This window comes from Sabethes cyaneus, chromosome 2 (genome assembly GCF_943734655.1).
Source record: "Sabethes cyaneus chromosome 2, idSabCyanKW18_F2, whole genome shotgun sequence".
In the NCBI taxonomy this organism is placed as follows: domain Eukaryota; kingdom Metazoa; phylum Arthropoda; class Insecta; order Diptera; family Culicidae; genus Sabethes; species Sabethes cyaneus.
In genome coordinates, this window is record NC_071354.1 from 160,259,826 (window position 1) to 160,275,654 (window position 15,829).

At 38.8% G+C, this 15,829-nt stretch overlaps 1 protein-coding gene across 1 annotated transcript in view; it reads right to left on the reverse strand.

The window, feature by feature from the left end:
- Nucleotides 1-15,829, reverse strand: part of LOC128734236 (homeotic protein distal-less) — a 136,222-nt gene that overhangs the window by 71,252 nt on the left and 49,141 nt on the right. The window lies entirely within an intron of this gene.

The following is a 15,829-nucleotide window of genomic DNA, read 5'->3' on the forward strand; positions in this document are numbered from 1 at the left end:
GCTTTATAGTGATTACCGGAAAGTAGACAAATTTCCAAGTGGCTGGACAACAGTGTGGGGAGAGCTGGCTGGAAAATATGACGCACTGTCAGAGGCCTGGTTTTGGTTACAGACAAGGCTCTTATATATAGATGAAGTTGATCTAATATTTTGCTTTTATTAATAAAAATTTTGGTATTTCATATCAAGATATAACGAACCTATTCCACTAATAGAAGTTAAGCAATCCTGCACTAAATAAAATAATAGTTATTGTAATTTATGTGTTCAATCATTCCACTGCAGATCAAACGTTGAATAATACTCGACCTTTTGCGCATCCCATGCTTTATAGATATCTTCTACGTTTCTAAAATAAATTCCATAGAATTTGAACCTCTGCCATTCAGGCTTTAAAACTATAAAATTTAGCATTTCCATCATGATTGTTTATTGCATTTTCCACCCCTCGCTGATAGCACACAACCATGCCACGGTACAGCTCGGTACCCACCAGGAAAAGTTTTGTGCCTTTCAAGTTCTTCCTGTCTTGGCTTTGGCTGAATTGTAATCTAACAATATTCATTTTCAGCCCCTGCCACAAACGCGCTGCAAAATAGCACCATTTGAAGTACCTACCTACTGCTACAGTACGGTAGTGCAAGCAATCATTTTAGGCATTTCTCCATTGTTTTGATATTTACCGCAATCATATCGCATAAATCTTCATGGCGCGGGTTTTTCGAAACAGAACCGCGGAAATTCATTCCATAAGAACGGAATGGGATTTTCTCACGCTAAAACAAAGCTAGGTAAACATTAAACCTCGGCACAGATGTACGCCACAAAAGCTTCGGCTAGAAGTGACTTCTTCGTGAGTGGAAGATATGGTAGCTGCCCAAGCGAAGAAATAAATTCAACTTGTCATCCTGAAGCAATTGCACAGCCTCTTCGATCACCAGGCGGCGGCGATGGTGCGATTACTATTGGGGGCATAGCCTGTGCGGTGCAATCGAATAATAATATAAATTGATTTAACCCCGCATCGAGTGGACTGCCGGGCTTTTCTTGCCGCTGCTGACTCAATTCTTTATTAGGGTAAATTAAATTACCAGTCAAAACCATTCCGAATGGGTCTTGTTTCCCAGTATGTACTAGATGTTATGCTACTGCTTGGTTGGTTCGGCCAGACTAAAACAAACAACGCGGGATCCACCCCCACATTGCGTCGAACCAACAAGCAGTCGGCCCCGTTTGCGAAGATACGAACAGATTAGGAGTAGTCATAAATTATTCGAGGGTGCAATGCCACAACAGTACATTTATCATCGGATTAACATGCGCGCTGCTGCGACCGCCATCGCCATTTGCTGAATGAGCACCTACCTATATGGAAATTGAGAAGCAAAAGCGAGAGAACCGCTGGTGCGCTGCCTGGTTGCCGTGGTTGTGGTCTCAAGGGGAACGAAAAATGACCTGCTTTCGCTTCGTCTCCGTCGTCGTCGTCGTGACGGCGCGGAGCACGCTACAGAACGCATCCAGCAGCGGCAGCAGCATGATGAGACTTTCCAAAGACCCATCAGGTCACAGCGAAATCAATTGAAATCCTACCCAATCTGGATTGGTGGACCGGTGGAGCACACACACGATAAGCATGAGCGGGCGTTGAATAAATTGTGATTCAAATTTCGGAACTATGCCGCGCAGATGAGCAACACAATCCATACGAACCAATAATATAATGTCGGGGTTCCGTGCGGACTCCTCGGTGGTGGTGCTGGCACCATTGCCTTGGTAGGTGGGGGGAGGAAGAGGTCCGCCGCGGAACCGAGTTTCTCTCCTCTTTTGTTTTTAATTTGAATTTATTGGCAGTGGGCGGGAGTTTGGTTAATTCAATTTGTTTTGCTCTGCGCGAAGACACGACGCACGGTTTAACGAAGCTGCGTTGAAGGCTGTCAGTCGAAACCGAAACTGTGTTAAAACTCTGGTTAAATGTTTGATGAATGCGCTGAGTATCACAATTCAGAATAATTGTTTCTCCAATTTAGCAGGAAATGGTTCGATGTATTGCTCTTCTCTTAAAAACGTTATTTCAAAGAAAGGAACGAAGTATTTACAAAACTATGTCCAATTGCCACAGTTCTCATTAATATTCTTTTTATGATTTGTTATCAATAATTCTTGAGAATATCATCTAAATCAGAAAATATTGCCCGAACCTGAGTATACAAATCGGTGGTACCCTGTAACCTCTATTGTCCAATTCCAACGTTGTGAGTTTTGAATAAAATAGTGGATAAACTGCTTGTAAACTTTTTCTTTGTCGACAATGTTCAGTACATATTTCAGCATGACTTCCGAAGAGGCTGTGGACCTATAATAGAACTCATTAATAAGTTGATATGTGCAATTGATCGTAACTTCACGAACCTGTTGGATAAAATGAGGCAAGCGTATATAACAAACCAGCGCTTCACCTTGAAGCTTAGCTATCAAAACATATGCACTCTAAATACTGATTGCCCAATTTTACCCTATTCGGAAAGAAAAAGGTTAAGGAAAAATAAAGTTTAAATAAGCAATAACATTGTAAGAAAAGGCCACAGAGATTTGCGATCTTTTGCAAAAACGTGTGTTTTGAGTGCTTCGCGGTAATTACCTAGAATAATATGTTTTTGTAAAAGGCAACTAATAAAAGTTAAGTATGAAAAACCTGATTTTTAAAAACCTCTCCTAGGAAATGTTCTATCTGCACCCGATAGAGATAGAAATATCATTTCTTCAGCAAAGTTGTGTACCTTTACATTTTATACAACTTTGCTGAAGAAAGCATATCTCTATCTACTAACACAAAAAATGGACGTGAATTGAGCCTTCGGCGAACGCAAAACACATAAAGCATATGCTTGCCGTACTCTCATATGGGTGAGTAGGGACAAACGGCACCTATGCAAGATTGTAGTACTTAACTTTAGCTTCAAACTGCAAGCAGGTACAGGACGTGCCAAGTGTCAACCGCGACGTTGACCCAAAATTGACTTAATTTCTAATTGGCTAAAAGTGGCATGCTCAATTTCATTTTTTGTGACAACCCTAACTCAGAAAGGGGTACCCTTAGCGTCCAATAAAAAATATGGGTCTAAAATTTTTCGATTAAGAGCAAACACACCAAATTTGAACGTAATCGGAACACTTTTACTTGCTCGTTTTCCTATCAATATTTCTCATATTGTTGTAGGTGTAGGTTGTTGTAGTCTCAAGTTGTAGGGTAAAACAAGGCAAAACATTCTCTTAAACGACATTTTAGTGAAAAACTCGATCGTCATTCGATATTCTAACTGTTTCAACCTGCACAACAGGCATGCCTTCTTGAAAATCTCTGGTAAAAGTATCAAATTGGTATTTTGTCTGAAGTAAAAAAAACCTTGAGGAAAATGGGACAAAACAGACTTCTAGATTATGTTATGTTAAAATAAAATTGTTCATATACCTATTTCCGAACGTTCTTCTTCTTTCCTTACCATAGAATCTCAAATTGGAGAGAGTTTGTACCGTGACCGCTCCTAATTCTGCGCATTTTACTTTATATAAGTATTTTTTAACATTGTGCATAACTATGATCATAGCGTTATTTTTTTATAAATGTCTGTTGAATATTACGTCATTATTCACAAATGGGCCATAATATTTGAGAGCGAAATGATTTAACGTGAAACTGATAGTATTTTATATGGCAGAAAACATCGTCGTTAGCACCAACGCTAAGATTGTCCTTCTAGAAAATTAACAAATTTATGATCGAAATTCTTTGCAATCATGAAATTACCCAGAATAATTAGAAAGAATAATTAATTTTAGTCATGTTTTAGACAAAAAGAGTGATTGCATGCATTGCTTTCCTTAGAAAAATGCGATGCAATAATGCGCAGATTTAGGCACAGATTTTTTATTCATGTTCCAAATTATTCGCAGTAATGTATCCTACGAAGAAATCGCAAAAGAATACGCAACCTCACCCAAATGGCTGAGGTATAGAGGCATGAAAATTCAAGTAGAATCTTTAACTTGCTTGATTGGAATCCTGTGCTGTGTCTCGGGGTCCGAACCTACGAGCGCCAATTCATGAAACCATGTCTTCTATTCTTTTTAATGTCCAACCTCATGGGGCTGTCAGAGAATGGGGAAGTAGTTTCTATATGAAAACACAATTTTTAGTATTAGTCTAAAGTGTAATGTTCAGTATGCAGGAAAACCGAATCAATTCGCCCTTCACGTTATCGAGAATAAAATATTTAAAATGAGGCAATCAAAATGATAACAATATTCCTTTACCACCCGAACAGCACAAGAAGGCCGGATCATGGTTTTAATTATGGTAATGGCTAATGCCGGATTTTTTGGTGTGCTCTCAGTGTATAAAAGCATAAACAGCATGGCAGGAGTATTTATTTTTACTTTTTGGGTGCGCAGAATTAGGAGCAAAAATGCGCAGAATTAGGAACATGGACAAGAGAGTGCGCAGAATTAGGTACCGTGGATAAGTTTACAAAACAAAAAATACACTCAATTGTTGGTCGACTTATAATTCCCATATTTTTTACCAGATATTATAGACCGTAGCACCGTAGACCGTTGCTGCTATCCACGTTATTAATTTAAATCTAGAATACTTAGAATAGCGGAAGAATCATAAAAATGTCTTAACTGCGCAGAATATGGTACGTTCACGGTACAAGATTCTTTCAAAACTATTGGAAAATAGGGGTAAATGGGGCAAAATGGGCTACTTCTTGTCATTTCCGCGCGTTGAGACCATCACCAATCGATTTTTCGTGATTTTTTACATAAGAAAAGTTACTTTTTACGCCATAAAAACAGCGGCAACAAAAAGTTCCGGTTTTTTTCGAACGATTCTGCCCACTGTGCGTTGGTTGGAAAATATAACGCGGTATTGCTTTCAGTGTTGCTGAAACTCATTATTGGCAAAACAAAGATGAGTTATATTATTTCCGAATTTGGATTTCTTTTGTATTCTGTAGTTGTACGTTAGTTTTGTTTGCAAACGAATTTGAATTTTTAGCATTAAATGCAAAACATGATTTCTGTCGCATAAACTGCGGCGTATTCCGGAGCTGTTGTTCGACAAACGAAGTGATTCTTAAAATAATGTGTGCAGCAACCATGGCGCAGAGTGTACAAAGAACTTTCAAGCGGGAGGGTGGCCGTAATGAAAATAAGAGTAAGAAGCTAGATGGCACGTCCTGTCCTAGGATGAAGCACTGATATGATATATCCACTTGCCCCATTTTATCTTAAAGGCTTGTGAAGCTAAGGAAGACTAAAGCTTAAATAAGCGATAGCTTTGTAAAGAAAGGTCATAGAGATTTGCCGTCTTTTGTAAAAACGTGTGTTTTGAGTGCTTCGATAATTTCCTAGAATAACATGTTCGTGTAAAATGCAACCAACAAAAGTTAAGTATGAATTTATTAAAGAAATTTTCAGAAAATGCTCCATAGTTCTGGAATGGATGGAGATTGAAATGTTATTTTTTCAGTAATTTTGCTTGCTTTCACATTTTCTACAACTTTGCTGAAGAAATCATGTCTCTAACTACTAACACAAAAAAGTTATTTTTTAATTTTTATCATAGTAAGCCAAGCCGTACCCAATATGTGCGTATATGTAAAGGTCGCATAAAATATAATAGAAGTAGAGTAGTTTATCCAATAGTTGTGGTAGCACCAAATGCGCTATTATTCATTTTTAGTGCATATTTTCGTCACCGTAGCATTTTAAATAAAACAACTACGTTCATTATATAAAACAAGCTGTGTTGGTAGTTAGATTAAAACATTATTTGTTAAAATGACGATTTTCTGAAATCTAACACAGCTATAGCGCAGCTGGAAGACGCTCATTTCTATAGTTGGACTACAATACAAAACCTTTTTTTATGCACTACAATGATTTATACCTAGGAACCTAGCAACGTATAAGGAATAACACAATTAAAGGAACACCAAAAGCAATTAAAAGAACATTGGCGCAACTATTGGTACAATATAATTGAATCGGAAAATTTATTTTTCTCTTTATAAAGCTTCTCGTATAACGAATGCAATAGTCTTGCCTTGTGACTAATACCCAGAGGTGGGCGCCGCTAATCAGCTAACCGCTAACATTTTAGCTAGCGAGTAGCACGTTCGGTAAGTTTCAAATGTGCTAGCGCTTCTATTAGATTCCGATAAATATAAGTACTACTAAATAAACTACCAGCCAGTAATTTTAGGAAATAATATTTGGAAATAGTACAACTAGCCATGAATGAACTATATTTGTTCGCGTCGTGAACAGCAGCGAGCAATTTTATCGATTTGCAACGAATCGCACTCTTATTTTTGTTATTATTTTCAAAAATTAGCGGCTAGTAGTTCATTTAGTGACACTTGAACTTTTCGGAAGCTAATGAAAGCGTTAACACATTGAAACCCTAGCGAACGCACTACTCGCTGGCTAAAAGGTTAGCGGTTAGCTGATTAGCGGTGCCCACCTCTGCTAATACCTGAGACACAAATACCTTGTGTTTGATAAACTAATATCCCACGAGCATTAATTGAAGCATATACCTCAATGAACATGAAAAAAGTCATTGCATTGTGCTTAGCTACGCGTCTACGCCCTGTACTCGCTATATTCTTAACTTTTTTTTTATTTTAAATATTTCTCATCAAAAATCAATAATTTTTTAAACTTAACATCTTTTCAAAGCACTAAAATGCAAACGTTTTCAAACACTTTGGTATGAACAAAGTTGCCTAAATGTTTGAAATTTCAATCAGAACGGTGCATACAATTGGAAGTCCTTACTATACGATTGATTATCCTAGCAACCGTTACCCGGGGCCTAATTTCACTGCAAAAAAAATATCCCTTCTTAAGGTTCTCAAGTTATAAAGACTAGAAAACCGAAACCAGAGCAGGGTGAGTGCCCTCCCATCGCATCGTGCAGCATCATTCGCTCAAATTTGGCCAAATTCGGAGTTGCTTAATTGGTTTAGGGTTAAATCGTAATTAGGTTCACTTGCAGCGATCGAATTACAACAGCCGCAACATCAGCAGCAGCCGGTCAGCCGAGAGTCGTCAGCTAACGAATATTCTTTGGTGTTGAATCACACACGGTGGTCCACCGCGCGCCGTTGGGTTGCAAAAAGATACCGGAGAGGGCACTGGCGCGGTTGACTACTGGACTTTAAAAACAAGCCGACCGTCGGTCGGATCGGGTTCAACCCATATGCTTTTGTTCATTTTTCATGGTCATTAGTTCCAGCGTAAGTTGCGCTGGATAACTGCCTTCCGCTCTACTGCTAGCCCCCGTTCAATGAGGCATTAATAAATGCATATAAAACATGACGGGCAAGCTGGAGTAGGTTAGATGGCATGGCAGGTAGTGATCTGCGTGAAAGATCCCTTTGGGATTTTAGCTAACACTGATAATGGATGATTTTAGTTGCAAACGACTTGCTACCGGATTGCCTCTGCGTGGTAGCGGCGATGGCTACCACGGGCACTTTCATCGTAGCGACTTTCTTCATAAACACATGAATGGGAAGCTCCGAAACACGTTTGAATGATTGAAATTACCTATGTCTATAATTTAAAGTTGTCCGCAACCAGAAAGGGTCAGGTCGGCTGCACAAAACATTGTTCTACACAAGCGAGGGTCCCCAGAGATGACTGGACTGGACTGGAAAGAGATGTTACACATGAATTATACAGTCTTCGACAGACTTGGCAGCATCTCTTCTTCCACAGAAGCAATCTCTTCCCACCAATAGAGGAGCTAGAATTACTCTCCGCTGCCTTCCGCCTCACCGTGGGCCTCTTGGCTCGCCCAAACCAACCCACAAGAGTTCAAAAACTTGTTACTCTTGCCTGATGGAGTTCTTTATTCCCTCGTTATTTCCAACTTCTACTCCCCACACATTTCTCAATCATATCAAATAAGAAGCCTGATGTTCGTGTACACTGTTTTTTTTTCTTTCTGTCTCGCAGTACACTTTTTTACACTCCACGCCACTATACGAAGACGTACAGCTCCTCCATGCCATGAAGTCTCTCGAATGACACAGCAACTGTTTATTACTTTTCGTTCTTGTTGTTTTTTTTTTTTGTTGCTTTTCACATTTGCCCCATACTCAACTGCTGCCTGCCTGCCTGCCTGCTAGGGCTCCTGGGCCTTGACGGACGGGGTGCTCAGGTTGTCTTTCGATTCTTTTGACAACTCCCCTTCCGTGACTGCGGTCACCGCATCGAGAGGGGGACATACCTGAATTGGGAGGTTCTTCTGCTTCTACTTCGTGTGCTTCATGCTGCTGTTCTTCTGATTCCCCTGCCTGGATTGTTCAGATTTCCTCCTCCCTTCCTTGCCCCCGCCGGTAAACCTATTCACCCCAGGGGAAAATGATTGCTGCTAGAGTGGTTCAGCAGCAGTATAGTTTTTAGAATATCGTAATTAATCATTTAATTTCGTTAATTTAACTTGCACTGAATAGTTGCTAAGTGTTCCTATTGATTCAAAAATTTATTTGTTTTATTCTAATTGTTTGTTCAATTGCGAGGTGAAGATGTTCTGCTAAGTATTGCTCGATTTTTATGAAACTGGCAATTTTATTTCCAGAGTGACTCACCCTACAGACCGCGAACCGGCTCGAGATTGGCAGGAAGAAGCACTGACTTTGAATAAAAATATTGAATTTATAATCGACTGTCAATAATAATTATATTTTTGTTGCTATTATTAACGTCGTCGTTCTTTTTTGCTACTCCCGGCTCTGGGTCTACTACTACGGTTGGATGTTTGACGTTGTTGGTTTTGTGCTGCGGTATTGTTGCTGCCGTCGTACGTCGCTCGGCTGACGATGTTGATGATGATTGTAACTTCTGTTTAATGATCACTGGGGCCTGCCGCGATTTTGGTATGGCTACGTTTTTTTTTTTTTTTTCATTTTACCCTAGATGATCGGAAGATTCGAACTATGCTGCTGGGTGCTGGCTGGTGTCCTGCTGATCGCTGCTGGTGGATCAATGAAATGGCGGTTCGGAATTGAGGCTGACTTAATTTATCATCACGTGACTTCTTTCGAGTGCCACGCTGTGGGTTTCCCGAAAGATAGCTCGAATGGTTTTCGAGAAAAGTTTCGAACTGGGCCCTGTTTAGGAGCGAGTCACTCACCACGGTTGTGACCACGCACCCCGGTAGGCGAGACCCAATGGCGAGGAAGTCATCGGTCAAAACACTGCCTTTGAAAGTGGAGCGATTGATTGACCAATGCGGAAAGTGTCGGAGCTAGGTGTTCTTCACTAACATAGCAACAGGGTAGTTCCTGGACGTGGACTGTAAATTATTCGTGCTGGGTTAAGGTCACTTTTACTATAATAGCTTTACTCTTTGGAAGCCGAATGAAAACTATTTGATTTGAAATAAGACCATCACAAATATTTTTTAAAGTTTTTGTCCTTCGGATGCTGGGCAACTGAAGAGGGGGGCGAAAAAAAACAGATTTTTTTAATCACGCAAAACAAAATTAGCAATTTTTACTCGAAATTTAATCGTGAATCTCCCCGAACCCGAAATCTCTTCTTACTGTTCATATATTCGTTATTATTTTTCATGCAAAAACGTTCCAAAATAGAGTCAAAATCGAAAAATTTTTTTTGCCTGTTTTCGAAAATTATGTTATATTTGTACTTCCACTTTTGTTTCATGCTAGAAGCGTTAACACTCCGTAAACTCTTTTTTCGAGTTCGTTAGGCTGTGAAACTTACAAATAATAGATTTTATACAAAAAAGTTTTACTCAAGTTTAACAAATTTTTTTCGCCCACCGATTTTTAGAGCCAATTTTGAAGGGCGGGGGGACAAAATAATTTGCAATGGCCTAATTTACACTGTTTAGAAATTAACTTTCAACAAACATAAGCTGTATTAGCAGTTAATGGCACTAAGTAACGATACAAATATCACAACGACAACTTTACAGCACTGTTCATATAAATGCATAAGGATTTATTTTTTGAGAAACGTTTACATTAAAATAGCGATTCTTAGAGATAGAGATACAGTTCTTAGTAACAAACCATTGAAGTTTATTACATATTGTCCTGGCACACGGTGAAACCGCCAAGCAAAACTAGATAGCGGGGTAAAACAATAAGAACCAGTTTGATTTCGCAATAAACTTTTAGTAACTTGCTATTTATTCATGGTAAACTTTTAATTCTTTCAAGTTTTACTTTCGAATAAATAGTTATTGTCATTCGTTTGCGATATATTTCGGTTTTTATCTTCAACTCTTTCAATTTCTTGGCCAACATTTTAAAATTTTATTTGCATTACGAAACGAAAAATGCATCAGTCGATGGAATTGGTTCAACCATTTTATCACTCTGTAACTGTTTTATTTGCGCAAATGTCTCGGTCGTAAGTGGACCAATTTAAACATCACAACTAAACCCAAGATGGAACTTGTTCTGTAACGCAGTCGCAGCTACAAACTTGCAAAAGAGCTACAATTATGGTAACGTAAAAAAGAGAAGCCAAATTTATGTTTTTTTTACAAAAGTATACCTTTTAACCGAGACTGATATCAAACCAAGGTATGAATATTTTGTTAAGTATCGCCAATAAATTTAATAAGAATTTTATTGACCGATTCAGTTTAGTATACAGGCATATCTAGTCTACTACAATACAGGGTATGTGAAAGCTCCGACCCATTTCTTAGTACAACGAAATGGACAAGCAGATTAAGCTGTTTTAAGGGTACATTGTAATTTGTTTTAATCAAAATCTTTCATTGCAGTTTTCAATTCTCTCTAGACTTTTCCACTTATTTCAATACCAATCTTATTGTGATACGCCCAGGGGAAGCTGGGCAAGGCATTACATGCCTAAATATTACAGTGGTTCCCGAAAAACTCGATGCGATTAAACGCCGTCCGAGTAAAATCATGTTAATGCTTCTTTTTCTCGGAAACTAAATAACATATTGACGAAACTATTCTCTTTGAAGCGGGGACATTACTGACACAAGGTCTTCAAATATTGGAATTTTTGTACTTGATTGGTTGAAAATGGTTAAAAAATAAGAATTACACTTTAAAAACCGCGAAACAGTGGTCCCCACGTTCGCTAAGGGGCCTGACAGTTTCAAAAAGAGGTGAACTTTTAGTAAACCTTGAGATCTATATTATGTGATGTTTCCTAAATTTGCAACAAAATAACTAACAAATGGCCCGGAATGGAGTTAAACAAATTTTAACGGCCATCTTAAATTTGGTCGCCATATTGGAGTTTATAAAAAAATCGCCGTGAATCCCTCAACTGATTTTTATTTTAAGACCACCATTGGAAAGCTGAGAAAAAATGCTACAAGAAAAATTCACAAAATTAGGTCTGCATTGGCATTAACTAAATGAAACAACCAGTTATCTGTAGCAAAGTTTACAAATTTCATATAATTATTGTGATATTTCCGAAATTTGCTATGAAATAAACTACAAACGATATTGTTTTGTAAAGAGGAAGAATAGGGCTTTCATACAAAGTAAAAAAATGCCATATTGGTCATGATCTCCCCATCCGATCTTAATTTTGATAGCCTAACCATCATTGGAAAGCTGAGAAAAAATACTACAAGAAACATTCATCAAATTAGGTCTGCAGTGGCTTTAACTAAATGAAACAATTAATTATCTCTAGCAAGGTTTACAATTCTCATGTAATGTTAAATCTTGCTACAAACAATTAATTGTTTAATCGGGTTCATTTCACTGCACAAATAAATTGATAAATGCTTCATATAGCATTATTACAGCTTTCCAAGGGTGGTCTTAAAATGAAGATCGGTTGAGGGAATCATGGCAAAAAAGGTGATTTTACGATAAAACCCAATATGGTAGCCAATCCAAAATGGCCGCTAGTTGTTTTTACTTCATGTAAAAGTCATATCCTGCGTCTTTACAAAACCCAGTTCGTTTATTGTTTGTGTCACAGCAAATTTTGGAAACATCACATAATTATATGAAAATTGTGAACCTTAATGCCAATGCATACATAATTTTATGAATTTTTCTTGCAGCATTTTATCTCAGCGTTCCAACGGTGGTCCTAAAATGACAACCGGTTGGGGGCTCATGGCACAAATGGCGATTTTTTGATGAAATTCGATATAGTGACCAAATCCAACATGGCCGCCAACAAAAATATTGCTTCATTTGAAAGCCCTGTTCTTCTTATCTATAGAATCATGCCATTTGTTAGTTGTTTCATTGCAAATTTAGGAAAACAAAATAACATTATTTATATACCTAAGGACTCCAATCCACTTAACTGTCCACAACTCCGGCCGATCGAAAAATATTGGGCGATTGTGAAAGGAAACCTCAAGAAGCTCGGTGGAGCTAAGAGAACTTGCGCTCAAGCTCAAGTGTAAATAAATTCATATAAATTTAAATGCTATAACATATTGCATTTGTCGATAATATAAAGCAAAAAGTTTGAATGACAAACATGTTGTTATTTTTTTACCATTTATTCGATGTCCTAGTTTTGGTGTCAACGATGGCTGGTTAACATATTTTCACATGCTAGGAGCGTCGTCTACAACCGTGCATTGAGCTAAAACGAGCCTGACTATCGATTAGTAGTGACTCCAAATCGTGTCGATAAAAAACGAAGACGGCAAAAACACGATCATGGAAGCTGTACACGATGATGCTGATATACTTATCAAGATATAGAAAAGTCAAGATATGCCTTACACAACTTCCTTGGTAAAAGTATCATACAGCAACTGAAAGAGGTAGAAAGGTGGTAGACATTTTCAAGTATATGAAACTATCGAAGTTTACCAAGAAATACCTGGTTTGACAGGGTTTTTTGTGTCTGTGGTTGGAAACGGCAATATTTTCACGGCAACCGCAAATAACTGCAAATAACTATCGAGGAACTTCTGCTCGAAATTCGACTGTTTGGAACAATATTTGCATTTTCAAACAGTTCATCTCTGATAACGAACGGTGGATGCCTAAGCGCTCCACGGCTGTTATCTGACTCTCACATGCTACGTGTGTTAAATAACTTCGCTGGTCAGTCGCAGACTGATGTTAGTTAAACTGATCTTTCCGCAGTTTTCGACAAATTGAACCATCTAATTACACATTCCAAACTGAATAAGCTTGACATTGGTAGCCCGTTGCTGGTTGCTGGTTTCGTTCATACCTATCCGATCGTCACCTAAAACTGAATATCGGCGGCAGGATCGTTCACAGCAATCCCACAAGGCAGCCATCTCGGACCATTAATATTCCTTATCTACTTCAGTGACGTCAACTACCGGCTTAAAGGTCCGTGACTCTTATTTTCATATGACTTCAAGTTGTACTCAACAGTTGAAAATTTATCCGACGCCGCTGTCCTTTAGGAGGAATTATCGCCCTTCGCGAAATTGTGTGTCGACGGCCTTGCAGAAACCTTGGGCGCATCGGCAAGAACTTCAAAGATGTTTACTGCATGAAAGCTCATTTTAATGCATTAATTCGCTCCGATCTAGAATACTGCGCTCCAGTTTGAAGTCCCGACTTTGATAGCCTTTGATTCGGAGTTAGCCAAATCGAATCAGTGCAGCGCAACCCCATTCGTTTTGCTCTTCGGAGGCTTCCGTGAAATAACCACTTCCAACTGCCAGGCTACGAACAACACTGTAGACTCGTTGACCTAGACCTCCTACATATTCGTCGTGATGTGAATAGAGAGATAATCATCTTCGATTTGTTGACCTCGCGAGCGGATTACACGTTTATACTGGAAAGCCTTGACATACACGTCCGGAGTCGTACCTCATGCAACAGCCCCTTACTACACGTATCCCGGTAAAATCGCTGTGATTTATTTTATAAGCTTTTTTACAAATTATCTTAATTACATTTTATTCATTTCGATGTTTGTTTCTCTCCAGTAGATTATCTTTTCTGATGAAAAAAAAAACAAATCAACTTGGATGACCCCGATTGATTTGCGGGTTCTTGACGAGGATCTACGAAAGGATTCAGAATATTTCCCTGCTCTCAGTTGCGGAGAAGCGTCTTCCCTAGTTTGGATTTTGCGTGCCTTGTAGCTTAATCTGGTGTTCACATCATGGACGATGAACTCATCAGATTATATTGAAGCTTAGAGCAGCAACTAGTTCTGGTAAAGCGAAATACCTACGCAAAAAACTCATATTTTAGTTTTGTTTCAACAACCAGGTTCGATACCCGGAAAATCAAACTATTATATTTAGTACCCAGCCTGCAGTTCAGATCTAAGTACAGAGGAAAATATCTTGCGAATCATTAATAGCACTGATAAGCTGAAATTAGCAATTCTAAATACGATTTGGAAATGAAATTTTTAATGAACATGGTCGAGGGTATGTCCGATAGGATTTCTAGGTTATTAAGTACGCAGAATAGATCCAATATACTGCTAATTCTTTGCTGTTTCAAGTAACTACAGATTAAATGAACTCTGCATTGCCAACCTGAAACCTGTTGTGTTATACATTCATTCATTCGCGACAATAGTAAATGAAATCAAATGTGAATCATTCAAAGATTTTGAACTGTCAACAAAAGCAAACGAAATTACAATAAACATCTAACATTGTTCCGAAGTTCTAGTTAATTTCCTTCAGCCAGGTTTTGGTTAATTTTAAAGAGAAGCCAGTTTCAAAAACCAAAAATTGGAGATCTAATATATCAGTCAAGAACAAGAAAATTGACTGACATGTTAGTCGAGCAACCTTTCAGCAATGCAATTAATTAATGAATTGTTTTAAAGGGTAACAAACTGAGAAAGACAAACACTTTCAGCAGTTCAGTAGTCATGTTCATGGGCTGACAGATAAAAGAATACTACCAGGGGTAAAACTGTATGCGTTTTTTATTGGCCTTCAAGCAGGGCTGTCAATTTTTTCGAGCACTGGAATATAATACGAAATATGAATTTAAAACTTGAGAGCGGTTTGCAGAAAAAAGTGACTGAATTTCATTCAAAAGCGCAAATAAATGTTTTATCCTATCAAATTATGAATTACTGTTCAGTGTAGTTTTGATAGATGGCCACTATATGACCTGCGACCGGTCCATCGTAGCAAACTTAAAACTGATCGTAAGCTACTGAGAATCTAAATAACAAAATCATCGAATGTCTTGTTTTCCGGCGAAAGTTTCCTGGTACTCCCACATCCAACAAACGCTCAAATTGATCTAATCGGTCGACTCACCACAAAACTAACAGACAGTAAAACCCCGCCAGCAGCGGAAGAAAGGGCCAAATTGAACTATTTAGCAACCTACGCTCTATTCTGCTGCAGCAGTGGGCCAGAACATCCCCCCGCCTAGTGTAACAGAAAACAGCAGAAAATCCTACCCAATCACCGATTGTCATGTTACATTCATATAAAAGTCAAGTTTTTTTTGTTGTTGTCTGCCTCAATTCTTCGGCTAGCATATTCGGCTTTTAGGGCGAAAAGTACAATCCCTCCCTGGAGGGGGTGGTAGCGTGGCCCACCATGCTAGCGAAAGCGTCGGGAAAGTGGGAAAAACTCAAGTGCACACTCTACCCTGCTGTGCGTTGTTTACCACCACGCCAGCTTCTCCGGTCGGTCGGCTCGTTTCTCCGCCGGCCCGCCCCCATCCCGGCCTGGTGCGGCAGGACATTGATTGAGTGATATGGTTTACGGACCCCTCTTCTTCAGCTCCGAGCGTGCGGCGACTGAAAGTTTGTAAAGCCAATCGAGAAGAAAAAT